General features: G+C 43.1%; 1 pseudogene; it reads right to left on the bottom strand.

Moving 5' to 3' along the window:
• Positions 1–1,420: 1,420 nt before the first annotated feature.
• LOC117045390 lies at positions 1,421–18,763 on the bottom strand (annotated as a pseudogene).
• Between the last annotated feature and the right edge of the window lie 753 nt (positions 18,764–19,516).

Raw genomic sequence — 19,516 nt, 5'->3', positions numbered from 1 at the left:
GGTGGGGTGGAGATTCACTCGGGACAATGCCATTATCCAAGAGGCTGGGTTCTATAGCCTCTCTCTGTAAAGATTGAAATAAAAAAGGATTGCAAGCAACTTTTCCTTGTCTTTATACTTTTCTGGGCAACCAGGTGGGAGCCACTGACAGCACCCTGGCACAGAGACAGGAGGGTATATTGCTGTAACAGGAATGTAAGACCTGTTTTGCAGTGAAGTGCAGATGGCATGGAATACTCTTCTGTTATTGTAGTGGTAGAATGGGTTGCCAAGCTACTGAGAGATTGGTGCAAGTTGTAGCTGGAAATGCTGGCACCATTTCACAGATTGGTTATGTGGAAATGGGAAAGGAAGTGGACCATCAAGGAGATTACTCACTATCAAGCTTTACTCAGTGTTGTAATAGGAACTAATGCACTACAGCATTATTAGGAAGATGCGGAAAACATAGAAGTACTGCTTAATGAGGGTCGTTATTAGGAGAAACTGGCAAGCTGTGCTAAATGTTGTGATTGAGCAAGAGAAAATTTAGGAGAAGCTCATGAAGAAGCAGCTGTGATAAGTGAACCTAATATAGAAGAAAGAGTTTCAGGATGGACAGGTAGAAAATTTCAACAGGTACAAGTTTTGTATCTTGTGGAGTCCTGGAAGGATCAGAAAATGGTTTTACAAACCAATCCCAGCTTGTCTTCCATGCTGAAATCCGGCAAAGTACCCTGTAACTGTTTATCTGTGACGAGCTGTTGCACAAGGATGGATAAGAGGGATATATGAGAAGATCGTGCTTGCACAGCATGAAGCACAGGTGCCAGTTTGTGAGCCAGAAGAGCGCTAGACAAGAGAAATGGCATCTGGGGAAAAGATCATACAAGTGAAGTGCAAGCTATGCACCTGAGACAAATGTATTGAGACTATTGGAAAGGCATGGTCATATTCCCTGCCCCCAACAGCACCCCCTAGTGATTTGGGGAGAGCCAAATGAGCAAGAAACTGAATTGTCACAAATCATCACCCAATCAAAGGGTGGTGGAATTGTACTATTCCACTTCCATTATACCAGCTAGCAAAGGGGCTACGAAAGGATATGTTGGATGCCAATATTATCCAGGCAGGTATGACTCCTTAAGATGCATCCTGGGCTGCCATTTTTGAGGCTGAGATTGCACATCTTCTTTCTGCTGCAATTCACCAAGGAATCCGTGTTGTTTAGCTTCATAAGTGTGCTGTAGACTTCCTCAAGGAGTTGTCTTTTTTTGCTATTTGTGTATTGGGATCCTGACAGGTTTGTTTTTTAGACCAGCGTATTGGAAGTCCATCTCTTCTAATTGCAATTTGTCACGGCACAGGGACATATGGATATTTTCTCTCAAAATCCTCCCTTGTTGTACATTTCCCAAAGCTTTACAAATCACAGTGATTCTTACTCTGCACGTCTATGAAAGGTACGGGAGAGCTTTTCCTGTTTTTTGGTTCCTATCTTTACCTCTTCCTTGCTCCCCACTCCAGCAAATGGCGAGTGTTCATTCATGTTGGCATTCTTAGCAATGCTGACATCATTTGTTGGAAACTGCTATATTTCAACTCCATTAATGATTCACTCATGGTGTTCATCTTAAACTCCTGTAGTTCAGATTTAGAAATTCTATCTGCTTTGGCAAAAGGTGGAATAATGTTCACCTTGCAATCAAGTTTTTTCATGCTTACTAAATCAAGAGTTTTGAAGGAATGCTCTGTCAGTGAATTAAATACAGGCACACGTGGATGTGAGGGTCATGGTAATTAAACAAGGAGCATTCAATTTTTTGCTATTCCTGGTGGTAGGCCTCAAATGCTGCATCTATGTAACTCATCTATGTAGCTCACTAATAGCTGGTAGCTGTCTTCTTTGTTTCTTTGGTCACCAAATCCAACAGTATTTACATTTGTCACTTTCAACCAATCCTTGCTTTCCTGGGGTTCATATGTCTGAGTTTCAAGTCTTACTTTTGGCTGAAAGTGTGTTGACACACAGTCATCAAAACTGGTATTAAACTATCAAACTCCATTTCCCAATTCCTGTCTCCCCAGTACATAGAATGTTGAAGCAGAAACCCTGGCTGATAGATTTGCTAAGTGATTGATCTGATAAACTATCAAAACCAACATGACCAGACAAGGATAAGGATCGGCAGCTCTATATCCTCGCATCCTGATAATCGACCAGTGAATTAGAGGGTGCTCTCATTCCAATATCAGATTGATAGTGCAGCTGCCAGGGCACATCAGATGAAAATACAGGAACAAGGGAGATGTACCTAAAATAGCAGAAGATGCTTCAGAACCTTTAATTATCTCTCATATATGCAAATCTGAAGCGCTACTTCCAAGAAAATTGCAGCAAAGAATAAAAGGGGTATTGTTACACTGCAGTTAAGGGAGATGTGAACAAATTAAGCTGTTAATAATACATGCCTACAGTTCAACAGAACCCAACAGTTACGGATCAGCCTGCCCAGGGAGTGGGGGACATGTGGCCCTCCCCATGTTGTTGGAGTCCAATTCCTACCAGCCCTAGCTAGTCAAATATTACAGGAGCTGGCAGGTTCCCTGCCCTTTTTCTCAAATCTGCAGATCAAGCTTCACTTAAGGGGGCAGAGGTTGGGAACCTTATTAAATAGACTCTATTCAACCATGCTTCCTGCAGGACCCACAAAGGCAGGGCCATCTTAAGCATATCTGGCGTCGTGGTGCAAAGATCACTCCAGCGGCCCCCTCCCCCCGTTTCCCAAAGGACACAAGGCACAATCGCTGGTTTACCTCAGGAAATAAAAAATAAATTGTGTAAATGAAGTAGAACATTTCTATGCCATTGAGATGCCAATAAAGATAAGCAACAAATCGCAGGTCTGTTGTTTTATGGAAGGGTTCCTAATAGTTTGCAAGGTGAACAGAAATTTGGCAGGGGAAGCTGCTCTCACTTCTCTTTGGGAGAAAAAGCTTCATCTGTTGAATTGCTGCTTACTAAAAGCGCAGGAGTCCTGGCGGGGGGAGTAGCAACCCTAATAGGATTGGGCACCCCAGGTAGCGCCACTTAGAGAAATATTAAATGGAATATAAATGCTTTTAAACCAATAAACCAACAGTCCTGCAATTGATAGACACAGAGAATTCTGTACCAGAAAACAGTAATTATGTATTTTAGTTTATTCAAAAAACCCGCACCTTTTTGTATACTTTTAAAGATAGTAAGATGTCTTCAGCCAGTTGCTTTTTTTTAGATTGCAATAGGATTGGAGCAGTAACAGGTCTTCAACATTTGCCTCTGCATATATAATATATACTGCATAGTAAAATACTTTTATCTGTTTGTTACTTTCTTGCCTTTTTGACTAGGTTGCTTTGCATAAATACAAAACAGGACAAGTAGTCTTGCCACACAGTGCAAGTGGGCTTGTGCAGCTTGAGTAAAGTGCTGAAGGGTTTAACCCGTTCATCCTCAACCTGATGCTCTCCAGAAATTTTGGGCTACAGCTTCCCATCAGCCCCAGCCAATGATGAAGGCCAGATACGATGCATCACTAGAGAGCTAGTGTAGAAAAATGACCATGAGTCTGACTTACGCAATAGGAACTCTTTGGTTCAAATTTTGCCTCACCCTAGAGCTCCCTAGTTGGCCTTGGCAATCTAGTCTTTTCTCATACCCCACCCTCACTATATTAAATAGTAATATTGGCTCGGCGACCTAATAGGGTTGTCAGATGAGATAATGTGTGGAAAATATTTTGACCCTCCTACATGATCTTTCTTAAAAAAAAAAATAAAGTTGTATTAGGACTTTTCACAACACAATAAAAAACAAACTTATCTAAGCACAAAAATAAGAAAAAAAACAAGAAAAGGAAAAGAAAGAAAGAAAGAAAGAAAGAAAGAAAGAAGAAAGAAGATAGAAGATGGCAGCTTTCTCTCACAGGTATATCTCAACTTTTGTCCCAGAAAGAAAAAGGGTGAGCCCTCCCAGGTCTCACCTGGGAGCATCCGAATTTTCTGTATGATCTATGTATTCTAAGTATTAGCTTAACAAGCAATTTTACCTTGGTGCATGTGTATTTCTCTTTTTCCAGACAGATTTGTTAATAGGAAGACAGAACTTTCTGTCTAGAAAGTTCTGCCTGGGCAGCAGGTGCTCTGCTCCTGAGCTTCAGACTCTCCTGCCCCCCAAATTGTGGCTGAACACATAAAATGTATGTGTAGAGGCTGTGTCCAGAAGTTGTGCCGAACTTACAAAGGCCAGTGTTGGTGTGTGCTCAACCAACACAAATATGTGGTCTAAACTGGCCTAATCGAGAGTGTGAGCTGTCAGATGGTCTGTGCTACAGAGCATGCATGTGTGTCACCAGCAATCAGGTTGAAAATTAATCTGTGCCCGAATGCACCGATAGCAGCGTTTCTAGGGACAGGGCTCTATTGTCGACATGAAAAATAAAGTCTTCGGGAGTGGAACAGATTGGACAGTGGCAAGAGTTCCAGACGTTCGGCAAAAGAGCCGATGACTCATCATTTGATTATTTAACTAAGTTGTATTGAATGCGTGCATGTTAAGCCAAGAAGACACATGGCTTATCTGTTTAGGTTATTGATTGACTTAGAATTGATTTGAAAAGGAGACAGGTGTTGATGGGAGGCAAATATACGCAGCTACAGAACAAAGGGCGGGGGCTGACGTTTGGAAGGCAACAGCTTGTGCTGATAAAGAAATAGAGCAGCCCCCCTCCCCAGTCTGCTTTCCCTCCCCCCAGAGCACAGGAGTTGGAGTAAACAGCCAGGCAGAGCAATTTGCATGCGTCCTGCGCCAGAAGACCGCTAGGACTGAAAAATGGCCGTGGCTGGGAAGCTGTTGCAACAAACAAGTGTAATTTTGGCACTTGGGCATCATACAAATGCAGGAGCAGCCTGTGTGGGGTCACACCTTCCCAACAGGGGCACTGCCACTGGGAGGACTGGGAGGAGCAGGGTGACAGCAAGGTTGGGGCTGTCCAAGCCCCAAGCGCACCAGCCAGAGTGCAGGATTGGTGTTGCCCCTGTGACCACACAGCCCCGACTTCGCCACTGTCCTGCCCTTCCCTTCCCCATCCCTGTAAATGGAACCAACAGCACCTGCAAATACATAAATGGACATTTCACATGCTAGCAGGATGTTTCTAGAGAAGCATTCTCTAATCAATCTCTTAATAGCAATTTGTGATGCCATTCCTGTTTGCCCATGTAAAATATAAACTTTTGCTAATGGTTAGTCATGTACTCAGGACTTTTTTCAGCCAGAACTCACTGGAACACAGTTCCGGCACCTCTCAGGTGGGTGCCAATGCCATTACAGTGGTACTTTGGTTCTCAAACACCTTGGTACTCAAACACCTTGGTTCCCAAACGCCGAAAACCCAGAAGTAAGTATTCCGGTTTTCAAACGTTTTTCGGAAGCCGAGCATCCAATATGGTTGTCGGCTATTGCTTCTGCGGCGCCTGCACCAAGCAGAAGCTCCGCCTTTTTTCGAACATTTCAGAAGTCAAACGGACTTCTGGAACAGATTAAGTTCGGCGCTTTTGTTTTTGCTATCTATTTTGTGTTTTTGTTTTTGACGCTTTTTCGGTTAATTTGTTTTTGTGACTGTGTGGAAACCAGTTCAGCTACTGATTGATTGTCTGACTGCGGAAATGGATAAAAAGCCCCCCCCCCATCCAAACAATGACTATCATCAGTGCAGGTAAGGAATTTTTTTTTTTTTTAATTTTTATCATCTACAATATTGTCTTATTTATTTTATAGCACATTACATTGATTATTGCTTTCATTTTATGGATCGATGGTCTCGTTAGATAGTAAAATTCATGTTAAATTGCTTTTTAAGGGGTTGTTTTTAAAAGTCTGGAACAGATTAATCCGTTTTGCATTACTTTCTATGGGAATGCGCACCTTGGTTTTGGAACACTTTGGTTTTGGAACAGACTTCCGGAACGGATTAAGTTTGAGAACCAAGGTACCACTGTATAAGAGAACAAGGGAGGCATTCACAGTGAGTTCCAGCACCTCTTTTTATAGAAAAGTAGCACTGCATGTACCAAGTGCTTGTCTCTCAGGTGTTCCTCACCTGGGGTATTCATTGGTTGCCTTTGACTGGGTTGTTTGTGCAGTTGTATTAGCCAGTCTGGAAGTTCTGTGTTCGAGACCCCAAACTGTAGTGATGCAGATGTAGTGTGTGTGTGTGTGTGTGTGTGTGCGCGCGTGTGCACAGTGATTAACTCTATCTCCTAATTAACCAATTTGAAACTGACACCACCCTCCTCACATCATTGTTGTGCCCTTGGCTCCAGTTGGTGGACTTTGAGATTCTAGTCAAAAACAAAGTACTGGTAGATCCCACGAGCCTGAAGTGCAATATCTATTGCACAGGACTTGTCAAACACACAGTCCTTCTCCCTGCAATCTTTTCTGAAGACTATGACTTCAGTAGATGGCTGATGTTGCTAATAGCTGGCTAATAGGTTTAGTCCAATTTTCTTCAGTAGCGTGAAAGCAAAACCTTATTCATCCAAAGTTATCATATGCTCCATCTTCTCATTTCCAGATTATAACAGGAAATGCACAACAAATGCTACTCACAATGCTCTATACTTAGCTCAGTTGCACAGTAATTACCTCTTCTTGTTATTTGTCACCCACACATCCCATAGGTCTAATTTTTTTTCCTTTTTGATTTTTTTCTTTTAACTACTTCCTGAATATAAAAAGGGAGTGGGGAAGGTGGCAGCAGTTGACATACATTTCTAGGTCTGGAGATAATAGATAATACAGATTATAGGAGATACAACACAATCAATTACTGCCTGAATGAACTACACCCATTTTTTTTGGTTTTATTACTAGATGCCTACAATGCCACAAACAATTAACCTGAGAACAACAAAGAGTCTTGGGAGACACCCAGACCTGTTGGACTGCTCCACTTTTAAATGTGTAGGCATGTCATACTAGTTCAGTGTTGTGATGTCTAATCCACTGTTAGCTAGTTATTATTGTGCCTAAACCACTCTTCATTATTTAATACCTGAGCAGCGCTGGTCTTCAGGTGATGGGAGAGTTTCAATATCAGATAGCCAGACAGTATCGGAGAACCAAAGCTACAGATGACTTGTTTAAAACTCAACTTAATTAGTTGTAGCCTATGCACCGTAATGAAGTCTCTTAAGGCTCAGATCTACATGTTGTTATTGTCTGTTGTGTACAACTCCTTTTTTCTTAGTTGACCTCAAGCAAACTTGGTCCTCAAGCAAACTACTGTATCACAACAATTCAAAGGAGGAAGGCGCCATAGCAAACCCTCCAAGTGATCCTATTTTCCAGGGACAGTCCCAGATTTACAGAAACCATCCTGGTTTCTGATTTGATACCAGGAAGTCCCTATTTTCATTGGAGAAATGTTGGTGACCCCCAAGCCAAGGAAAGAAGTAACTATATCAGGAGTTAGCAACCTTTTCAGCTGGGGGCCATTCCACTGTCCCTCAGACCTTGTGGGGGGCCGGACTATATTTTTTTTGGGGGGGGGGCAATGAACGAATTCCTATGCCCCACAAATAACCCAGAGATGCATTTTAAATAAAAGCACACATTCTACTCATGTCAAAACACCCTGATTCCCGGACTGTCCGCTAGCCAGATTTAAAGGCGATTGGGCCGGATCCAGCCCCCGGGTCTTAGTTTACTTACCCATGCTATATAACCTTTAGAAGATACAGTGTCTGAAGGCAGCCCTGTGTAGGGAAGGTTTTTTAATGTTTTATTGTGTTTTTATATATGTTGGAAACCACCCAAAGTGGCTGGGGCAACCCAGCCAAAGATGGGCAGGGAATAATAATAATAATAATAATAATAATAATAATAATAATAATAGGACAGGACATTCCTATTTTCATCAGATAAATGTTAGAGGGTATGCCATAGCTCAGTGTGAGAGCACTTGCTTTGCATGCAGAAAGTTCCAGGTGTATGCAACAGCATCAGGTGTGATTGCTGTGCCAGCTCTTAGCTGGAGCAGTAATATCTCTTTCCCCTCAGAAAGGGAACAGAAAAAAAATCTCTCTTTGTTGGCAAAAGCAGCAGGGAGCAGCTGCAGTGGTATCTCAGTCAAGGTTTGGACTGCAACCTACACACATACACACACACACACACACACACACACAATCTATCGATATATAGATATTTTGTGTGTGTAAAAGTAAAAGAAAGTCAAATACAAGTTCTAAATTATGCCTGTATTTTGGATTCTGCATCCCCTCTAAAATAGTAGAACAGAGGCATATAAACTCCTTGCTGTTTCTCCCTAGCATGCATTTCTGGCCTGGATCTCTTAGTTGTTGTTTTCTCACCTAGAGTCTTGTTTCTAATATAGATTTGAACTGCAGATAGCACACATAATTACAGATTCTGTCATCCTCACTGCAATCTCTGCCAGTTTGGGGAAAAACCCGATAATTATTACTTTCCAAGGTTTTAGAAGTTACTTCTATATATGGATGGAGCAGCCCCTGGAGTCCTAGCATTCTTTTGTACATCTTCTGTCCCTTGCAGCTCTCCCTCTGAGTATTGTGATGGCACTGCCAGCACAGCCTCCTTCCTTGATATGGCACCAAATAATAATGATAATGAGGCATGCCACCTGCTTTTCTCTTTCGTGCTATTTAGGGTTGCCATATGTCTTCTTTTTCATGGGTATGTAAAATTAGAGTCGTCATAGTTAAAAGTAGAAGTTGGCAAATGTGTCCTCTTTTTTTGCCCTTCAAATATGGCAACCCTAGCCCTGTGTCATTGAGTCATTGAGGCTGCCTTTCACATAAGGCTATCACTCTGTCAGCAGCAGAACGGAGGCAGACTGGTCTCTGAAGACTATGAATGGAGCAGAATTTGGGTTTAGTTCACATTTGAAGGTGGACCAACCTAAGCTGTATAGCAAAAAAAAAAAAAAGAAAAGAAAAGCAGAACCGAAACATGTCATTGTCTGAAATTTGCACTTCTCAAAATTTTGCAATGCAGCTTTCCAGGAAAATATTTATGTGTTCAAAAAATGCATATACTAGGGTGCATAAAAAAGCATATATTGGTGAAAACAACATACAAAAATGCATTCTTTTAGGGGGGAATCGGCTGCAAAAAAAATTGCACTAAAATGCTGGTGAATTTTCACGGGAACTTTTTTTTTTAAAGTAACAAACTGATGTGGAAATGTGAAGGACTGGACTGCAGATTTGAAAAAGAAGGAACAAACTGAAATTGACAGATTCACCCGTGCCTGCTGAAGCCTGATTTCAAATTCCTAATGTGGGACACGGCGCATGGCAAGAGCTCCCAGTTAGGCACACACAAACCACGAATTTCAAAAATCAATCAATCAATGATTCATTCTGTTTTAAGACTTTCCTATTATGTTTAGGCCTGAGGCATGTTGAATTCTTATTACCTACTGTTGTAAAGATGGGAGAAACTTTATTCTTGTCATCCTCACCTTTGCCAAGTACTGATGTCACTGATCCAGCTGGCGATAAGGAGCAGCCAGAGCCATCAACATTTGTTGCAGTTGGAGAATAAGCTTGGTGGACACAGAAAGGTGTATGTTAAGAACCCACTTCTTGGCAGATGACCTTTTTTTAAAAAGCTGTTACAAAAGTAAAGCACAAATCTCTGAACAGGAAATACGCTTGGTTGCATTTATTAGTATATCTGTGCCCTAGAATGATCAAAATCAACGTAATTTCGTGAATCGTGCTTTGCCCATCAATGTGTCTTTTTTAATACACGAGAATGGGCACCATTGATAAGATACAATTGTGCTGGCAGTGGCAACCAATACTGCAATAGAGAGCAGTGTGGTGACCAACAGTACAAGTATGGCCTGATTAGATAGCCAACCTGTCTCCTTTTTCCTCCCTAGGAAGCTTTTATCCCTTACATCATGTGCTTCCTGCGAGCTATTGCAAGAGTGGGAGCAAACAAAAGCACATCCTTTTCGCCCACTCACCTCTGTTTTGAAACCGACACAGGTAAACCACGCTGGTTGCATACAGCAGAGGTGTGGTGCGGTCTACTTCGTTGTTTTCACCTCATGGGCCTTTGACAGGCTTAAGTGTACATAATCAGGTCTTGATGGTTAACAAGTTCAGTTGACTACAGAATGTTGAGGGCCATTGAGCCATGGGTCAACAGAAGTAGTGCTGGGACAAGGGACAGGGGTAGAAAACCAGAAACCGAAAGGGGGGGGGGAATCGACATTTTTGAGCCTCTAATAGCTTAGGCTGCAGTCCAAACCCAAATCCTTACAAGAATGAACAGGGTTTGGAATCCACAGATCTCTGGCTCAGCTGGCTGGGCTCAGCCAGGGCTATGCTGCTTAAAGTTCCCTCATCCCAATTCGGCCAAAGTTGTGCTGGATAAATCCTCCATCCTGGCTCAACTGGCAGGGGTGCACCAGTGCAGGCATTGTGGCAATCACTCCGTCCGATGTCTTTGCACAGCACTGACCTCCTCTCTACTTTGCTACTGGCAGGAATCCTGAAGCACTCCTTGCAGAGCCCTTTGCACCATTGCTGGGTTTTGCTTGGCTGAAGTGACAAACGGAAAGGATTCTCTGAAGTTAGAAAGTCTGAAAACAAAAAGCACTCCAGGGGGCGTACACACCATACATTGAAAGTACATTATTTGCTCCAAAGAATCCTGGGAACTGTAGCTTGTTAAGGGTGGTGGGGATTGTATCTCTGTGGAGAGTTAGCTACAGTTCTCAGGAATCTTTTTTTGGGGGGAAGCAATGTGTTTTGAATGTACTTTAAATGTATGGTGCGTACAAAGCCTCATTTGAATTTTGCCCACTCTTGGTTCCTTGAGCCAAAGAGAAACTGATAACAACAGCACAGGCTGTGTGGGCTCTTTGCTTAAGTGTAGGAGAGCAACATTCAATTATTACTCAAAAGTGAGTAAGTCAGTTTAACTGTGCTGTGTACAAGAGTCACAAATAGTTCTGTATATGTTGGCAAAAGACAAAAATGTTTCACTGGATTTGGCTGGGATTCCTTTTCTCTCTCTTGTCCCAATTGTGGCGAAGCAGGAATGAAGGCCTGTGATTCTTCAGATTCTGGTGCATTCCAATTCCTATCATCTCTGACCCTTGGCCATCCTGACCAGGGCTGAGGAGAGGTGGAATCCAGCATCACATGGAATGCCACAGGCTTCCCATACCTCCAACAAAACACGGCAAGGATGAGCTTCCTTTGGTGGCTGAGTTGTCCCTTTCAACTCTTGCAGGCTGGGCCCAGCCGCCTACTTCATTACTGTGTGGGAAGGTTAACACCTCATCTCTTTATTTGCCATACATTCCAGAAATGGAATGCAGAGCTGTCAATTCACAGTGCATAATACTGCCTCGTTACTCATCCGCTTGCGCACAACACATAACAGCTCTAGCCCTACACCTATGCTTCCCTTATCCACTTCCTGATTTAATTTAAAGAAACACACCTTGGAGCCAAGCAACCTAATTACGCTTGTGTTACTCATCCTACTGAGACAACCTAATTATAATCATAAATACACGTGGTAGGTGGGGATACAGGAGAGAATTAAGCCTGGCACATTAAACGGGGGGGGGGGGTAAGTGTAGGAGTGTAGCCAAAAATATCTCCATTTGAGGCAGGAATGACTAAATAAAAGGTTTCGGCCAAGGGAGTCAGATGAGGGAATCAAGAATGGTTCCTTCTGCTCCTGAAATGCATTCAAAGAATGATTGGGGTAACCCTGTGTTATAGCTCTGTGTTGCAGTTCTTTTGAGTTGGACATTTGGGGGGGGGACTTTCGGGTTGCTTTTTTGCTTGTTTGAAAAAAATTATTATGCAATGGTTGCCATTTGTTAAGGGTGGTCCTGTTTTGAGAATATTACCCCCCCCCCAAACACACACAGGCCAAGCACTCAAATGGCAAATATTCATTTAATTACAGAGAAAACTGAAGGTTGACCCACCCCCCCACACACCTCTCAATTACATTGCTTGCAATTGTGAAACATGGCAGAGATGGAAGGAATAATAGTGTTATACCCTAGCTGTAAGCAGCACAGCTACATCCTTACTCCTGGTGCAACACAAGTTCTATGCAGGCAGCATCCTGTGTGACTATCCAAAAAAATTTTGGGGGAAAAAATAATAATGACTAGATACTGAGGCTTTCCTTGATTTATCACTCATGCATTGGCATTCATGTAGCCCTCTAAAAATGAAGTGGGCGGACAGCAATTTCCCTCTGTAGTTTTGTGAACATTGTATCTTTTATTTCATTATCGGGTTCTTTGAAGGCTGTGTGCCACGACTTCCTCTGGAAATTCTTGTAAACCTCCAACACTTCCTCTCCCACCACATGCAGCAAGATGGAAGGATTTCATTTCGTCAGGTTTTTTCCCCCTCCTCCCACTCCTGGGAGAAACCACCAGATAAAAGTTAGCATCTTGGTAGGAGTTTTCTCTGGTTTTCTGCAATATTGCCCGACATCTGAAGGTTGCCGCAGCTCCTCAAGTCCTAGCTGCCCCTACTGCTGCTTCAAAAGTCTGTTTGGCCTCTACTCATAACACCTTGTAACGGCTGTGTTCACACATAACGGAAAGCCAAATCATGGCTTAGCATAGGCATGCTGGCTCCCCAGAAGAAATTGCAGCCGCTTTGCTTGTCTCTGGTCCTTTTAGCTCATCACAGCAGCTAAGCTAAAGTATGGCTTAGGGCAGCGATGGCCAAACTCGGCCCTCCAGCTGTTTTGGGACTACAACTCCCATCATCCCTAGCTAAAAGGACCAGTGGTCAGGGATGATGGGAATTGTAGTCCCAAAACAGCTGGAGGGCCAAGTTTGGCCATCACTGGCTTAGGGGATCCTCGGGCCTTCCAGATATTGCTAAACTGCAACTCCCAACAGCCTCAGCAAGCACGGCCAATAACCAGGGCTGGTGGGGCCCGAGGTTCACCAACATCTAGAGGTCCATAGGGTCCCCACACCTGTCTTAGTGTGTCACCTGAACATAGGATTGAGGTTAAGCTCTTCCTCCTTTACCATAATCTGTAGCCAAGGAGAAAAGTAGGGCTGGTTTCCTCTTTGGCAGCCATAGCATCCACATGGTCCCAGTAGTTATGGATGTACTTTGATTTACCATGATCTGCAAATCAAGTTATTGCATTGAGGGCTTGCTCACATCAATACCACATTGAGTTTTCTCCACCATCCAGGAATCCTTTCTCCCACCGCTAAGTTGCTTGTAAGGAACATACCCTCCAACATTTCTCCGATGAAAATAGGGACACCCTATTTAATAATAATAATAATAATAATAATAATAATAATAATAATAATAATAATAATGGCTTCTAAAGGTTGTATAGTTACTTTACTCCTTGGCTCAGGGGTTGCATAACTCCCAACATTTCTCCAATGAAAATAGGGATGTCCTAAGGAAAAGTGGGACATTCTGGGATCAAAACCGAAACCGGGACTGCTTCTGTAAATCCCTGGAAAATAGGGACACTTGGAGGTCTGAAGGGGGTGTCTCTAAATTACAGCAGTCACTACAGTATTTGCCTGCTTCCATTGGTATGTTGTTCCTTCCTATAGGACTTCGAAGGGTAGTCCATGCTCGAGGGCCTGTCTGATGATGTCTTTGTCTGCACACCTTGTTCTCCGTTGCATAATCTGCAGTTTCTGTTGCAGACAAGTCCTTCATTTCCTTTTATGAATGCTTGCCTTTAAAACACCATTGAGCAATAAAATGCAAAATTTACAACAGGAAATGAAATACATTTTTATCTTCTTTAAAGACGAATGCATCCTGGAGAGATAATGTATATCGCTTTTTTAAAAATGTTACGGATGGCTTTTACAAGGTAAAAAAGAAGAAGGTATATGTAAAGGACCCCTGGACAGTTAAGTCCAGTCAAAGGCAACTATGGGGTGTGGCGCTCATCTCGCTTTCAGGCCAAGGGAGCCGGTGTTTGTTCACAGATAGCTTTTCCGGGTCATGTGGTCAGCATGACTAAGCTGCTTCTGGCGCAATGGAACACTGTGACGGAAACCAGAGCGCACAGAAACGCTGTTTACCTTCCCGCCACAGTGGTACCTATTTATCCATTTGCATTGGTATACTTTTGAACTGCTAGGTTGGCAGGAGCTGGGACAGAACAACGGGAGCTCACCCTGTCATGTGGATTCGAACCACCGACCTTCTGGTCAGCAAGTCCAAGAGGCTCAGTGGTTTAGACTCATCCACACTGTAATGCTGACAGTATCCTAGATGAATCCCATCTGATAGTGGGAGATTTATTGGTGTTCAGCCATTGCACCCGGTGTTCATCTTCTTTGGCATGGACGAAAGTTTTCACATCTGCTCACAAGTGTCATGAGCAGGTCAGAAACTGTCAGTGCTCCAAAGAAGGAGTACAAATCCAGATGATTATCAAATGCATGCTGGGGGGGGGACAATGGTAGAAATGTAGACTGATAATCTTGCCTGCTGTTGTGAAATCTATTTCATACTGTCTTATCCATTTGCGCAAGACATGAAAAAGTAAAAACAAGGTATTTTGCAACCTTAAACACTTGAAAAAATATCATATTTTTTCAGGTTATAACAACTACAATTTGGGGATCACAAGATTTACATAAAGGATCCAGTCTGCATTTCATAGATGCCTATAGCAAAAAAAATCCTCTTGATTTTAATGGTGTTTGAACTACATTGCATCAGCTACAGACCATTTTCTGTATCTGCCTCAGTTGTTTGCTGTGTTTTAAAGTATCCTCTTACATACTTTCTATTATTCTCAGGCACCAGATTTGCATTCATCGTGGCATGTTTTCAATTTGCATGTTGCTTGTTTGGCACTACGTATAGAATTGCACGTTCAAAATCCATACACCAGTGAATTTCGATCACATACTAAGACTTTGAGCACTACTGCAAATGAGTCTTTGGATTCCTCTTTCAGTGGCATATTTTTAAACCATATGTCTCTTGCTGAAGGGAATATTTGATTATGTGGCTCATTTTATTTTGTATTTCGCTGAACACTTTGCATGAGTCTTCTGAAGCAGCAAACATTCTTCTGAAACCTAACATGCCAATAATATTGTACTACTTGGGGTTTTATATTTCCATCTTGGAATTTGCAGTAGTAGGGTTTTTTTTACAGTTCATTTAGAATAGGGTCTAGATTGGTTTCTCATTTGTATTTGGAATTCCAAGCAAGTTTTATTTCTTAGTTCCCTTTTATTTCAAGTGCCTGAGCTGCTTAACACACATGGAGACAAACTAGATGAGCAATACTCTTTGAACCCATTCGTCTGCATTGCTAAGCGTTGGTGATGTTTGTCAGAACATAGGAAGCTCTCTGATCTAGGTCAGTATTATCTATGCTGTATTTGACTGGCAAGAGCTCTCCAGGGTTTCAGGCAGGGGTCTCTTCTAGCCCTTCCCGAAGGTGATGGAAATCACACCTGTGACTTTCTGCATGCAAAGCAGATGCTCTGAGCTGCGGCCCTCCCCATGTTTTGTAAATGTCACCATATCATCCATCCATTGGTATTGTGTACAGCTGCTACTGTAGACAGCAATCTGCAAATTTTTGGTGGATTCTTTCAGTTCCACCAACAAAGTCATTGAAATCAACAGGACAAAATCAGCTTAATTTCACTGGCTGGAAAGGTCAGATTGATGCTATAACATGTGGGTCTGTGCGGCAATTTCATAATTAGGTTGTAAACATTTGCACACACCCCAAGCGCCCCTATTTTCCAGGGACAATCCCAGATTGACAGAAGCTGTTCTGGTTTCTGATTCGATCCCGGAATGTCCCGCTTTCCCCTAGGACCTCTCTACAGTATTTACATTGGATAAATGTTGGAGTTATCTGACCCCCAAGCTATCTGAAGGCAGCTCTGTATAGGGAAGTTTTTTTAAAAAATGTTTTATTATGTTTTTATATACAGTCAGATGGGTGGGGTATAAATTGTAAAATTATTATTATGGAATAGGACATCCTATTGGCCAAACTGCGGGAGGCAGTGAAAGATAGGCATGCCTGGTATGCTCTGGTCCATGGGGTCACGAAGAGTCGGACACGACTGAACGACTGAACAACAACAAATTTCAGAGGAGAAATGTTGGAGGGTATGCATTTGACGCAAGGGCAAGATCTGCTCCCGATCAAATTCTCCGTTCACCATGACAACGTTGATCTTGAGGTCTAACAGAGAGAGGTATGCCAATGGAAACCTAAACAACTATTTTGCACAAGTTTTCTAGCAAGGGTGCAGAAACTTTTTCAGCAAGAGAACGGCATTTCCTTCCGTGGAACCTTCTGTGGGTACGCCCGGTGCCTCCTCATGGGGAGCCAGTGGTGGGCAAGACCAGGGGTAAGGATGAGCAGAGCCAGAGGCAAAAGTAAGGGATGCACAGTAAGCTACATCCCAGCCACACCAAAGCCAGATGATTCTGCATGTGCACACCCCACTATGACATATTTCTTCGTCCTCCATTCAAGCAAGAAAGAGGCATGACAATGGGTGTACACGGGGGGAGGGCAGGGGGGCAGCTGCCCCCCCCAGAAGCAAAAAAAATATTAAATGGTTATTGGCAGCCTAAAAGGAAAAAAAAGCCCAAGACTGGTCTTTCTCCCCCTCCCAAAATCTCAATAACAATTGAGCTCTTCCGCTCTTGCCGAGGCAGTTGGTCAGTGTGTGTGTGTGTGTGTGTGTGTTGCGCTGGCTGTTTCCCCCTCCCTCATGCCGACAAAGAGCTGGCGTGCCTATCAGAGACCGGATCCTAGCCTGCACCCTGCTTGGTCAAATGGGAATGTAGGCTGAGACTTGGGCAGTGTCAGGGGGCGAATTCATTGTTGCCGGGATTCATCGTTGCAAGGGAGCTTGGCAAACTGAGTTCCCTTGCATGGTGAGTAGTTCCTTTGCAAGGACTGAGGATCCTGGGAAACTGAGTTTTTCAGCCGTTTGGGGGGGAAGTTTTTCTGTTTTTTGAAGCTGTTTTTGTTTTTGAACCTGAACGACCATGCCCCCCCCCAGTTTTGATCCTGGGTACGCCCCTGGGCGACCAGAGACCAGTGACACATTCCTGCCAGGCAAAAGCATTCCAGTAGCTTGTAAAGCAGGACCAGTGAGGGGATATGACCTGCAGAGGGGTTGTGGCTTAGGGCAGGATTTCCAAAACTTGGGTCTCCAGCTGTTTTTGGACTACAACTTCTATCATTCCTAGCTAGCAAGACCACTGGTCAGGGATGATGGGACCCAGTGCTTTTTTCCCTTAAAAAAATATTTAGGGGTACTCTCATTTTCCTACTCATATTGAAATCCTGCCCCTCAATGAGGTCAAACTTAGATGCGCAAAATGTTTAGGGGGTATGTGTATCCCTGCGTACCCCCAGAGAAAAAAAGCACTGATGGGAACTGTAGTCCCCAGATACCTGGAGACCCAATTTTGGGAAACACTGGCTTAGAGAGAGTTTTGAGGGCTGCATAGGGAGACATGGAGGACCACATTGGCCCCAAGGAGCCTGGAGATACTCCACTCTTCACTTATTGAAAGGGGCTTGAATAGGCAAGTGATTGTCTGCATATACGGTATTTTTCCTACTAGCTATCAGTTTCATTCAGTTCTAGTGCTGAAAGCATGATTTTCTTGCTCTTTGAACCACCACAGTTGTATGTGTGGAGATGTCAAGTGGTTAGGACTCTGGAGGAACTCCAGATATATTATATACCTACACATGGGAAAGGATGCCCTCTTCAGAATTAATGGTTATAGTTCATTAAAAATAAGAAGCAGCCAGGGCACAGCTCGCTGGCTTAAGTGCACAGAAAACTCTGTAAATCCTGCCGAAAGAAAGATGAGACTGAGATGTGTTTACGACCTGGGGCCTGCAGCTTGAGCAGTCAGCAAACGCACAGGAGATTAATTCTTTGTTGTGTTTCTGTACAAGCACATATCATGGCTAAATTATTTTGCCCGTCCGCATAACGGATGGGCGAAATTTTCTTAGCCAAAGCACTTTAGTGGTGTCCACAGTTCTGAAGGGAGCGCACCCTATTACTCATGGTGAAAAGCCTGGCTGAGAAAATAAATGTGTGGAAAATAAGTGCACTTTCTTCCTGATCCCTAATCTCCTTAATCAGATTGCCTATTGACCAGTGCGCTGCTCATACTGACTAATACAGAAGCCTCAGTTCATTAAATTTCAACTAACTATCCATATGTCCTCTAGGAAAGGCGTATGTTTCCATTTCCCCCCCCCTCCACAGAAAAATAGGCTTGCAGATGGATCGAGGTGGGTGTTCGCTCGGATATGTCAGCAAGACACTCAAGAGTGGTCGGGTTTTGTAATTCCATCCCTGGTTTTGCCATGGATTTATAGAATTAGCTTAAGCGCTAAACCTTCCAGTGCCTGCTTTCCTAACCCATAGATAATGTCCTACCCTTAATTACTTGCTACTTTAACAGATGGGGCAAAGGCTGTGAATAGGCAGCTATCTCTGTGAAGCAAGGGGAGCCACTGTACCACTGTAGTGTACATTTTCTTACTTGGCATATCTCCTCCTCCTGTTAGTTCTGGGGAGAAGCAGTGAGCTTGGCAGCGGATCCTCCCATCTGGCTTCTGAGATTTCACTAAACGTCGCCCCCCCCCCATTTTCATGCTTACCTTCACAATCATATGGCCTAGAAACTTGGGCTGAACATACACCATGCATTTAGAGCACATTCAATGCACGTCCCGGCCCCCCAATCTGCCCAATCCTTCTTTAGACTAATCTAAACATGGCTTTCATCACATACAGTGGTACCTCGGGTTAAGAACTTAATTCATTCTGGAGGTCCGTTCTTAACCTGAAACTGTTCTTAACCTGAGGTACCACTTTAGCTAATGGGGCCTCCCGCTGCAGCTGCGTCGGCGCCGCGTAATTTCTGTTCTCATCCTGAGGTAAAGTTCTTAACCTGAGGTACTATTTCTGAGTTAGCGGAGTCTGTAACTTGAAGCATCTGTAACCTGAGGTACCACTGTATTCGGGACATCATAATAATAATAATAATAATAATAATAATAATAATAATAATAGGATAAATAATTGTGTGTTTTCTTTTGTTTTCAATTCTCAGGCCTAAATCTGAACTTCCATCAATGAGTTTTCAGGCCAATTGGCCATCTCTCTCTCTGTGTCCTCCACTGTGCACTATAAATATCTTCCACATCAATCCATCATGTGCATACCATAATTGAACTGCAAGAGGCTGAAGCTGAAGTCATTTACAGGTTTTAATCACATCATTATCAAATGGCAGACTAATTGCTTTCAGCAAAAGTGTCCGTCCACTGTCGCTAGACGTACCTATGAATTCCAAATTTCCTCTTAATTTACGCAACCAATGGTGGGTGCAGAGCCTGCTTGCATGGGTCCCACTAAGACTG

The sequence above is a fragment of the Lacerta agilis genome, chromosome 4 (genome assembly GCF_009819535.1).
Source record: "Lacerta agilis isolate rLacAgi1 chromosome 4, rLacAgi1.pri, whole genome shotgun sequence".
NCBI lineage: Eukaryota > Metazoa > Chordata > Lepidosauria > Squamata > Lacertidae > Lacerta > Lacerta agilis.
This window is presented reverse-complemented; position numbering and strand designations above follow the sequence as displayed.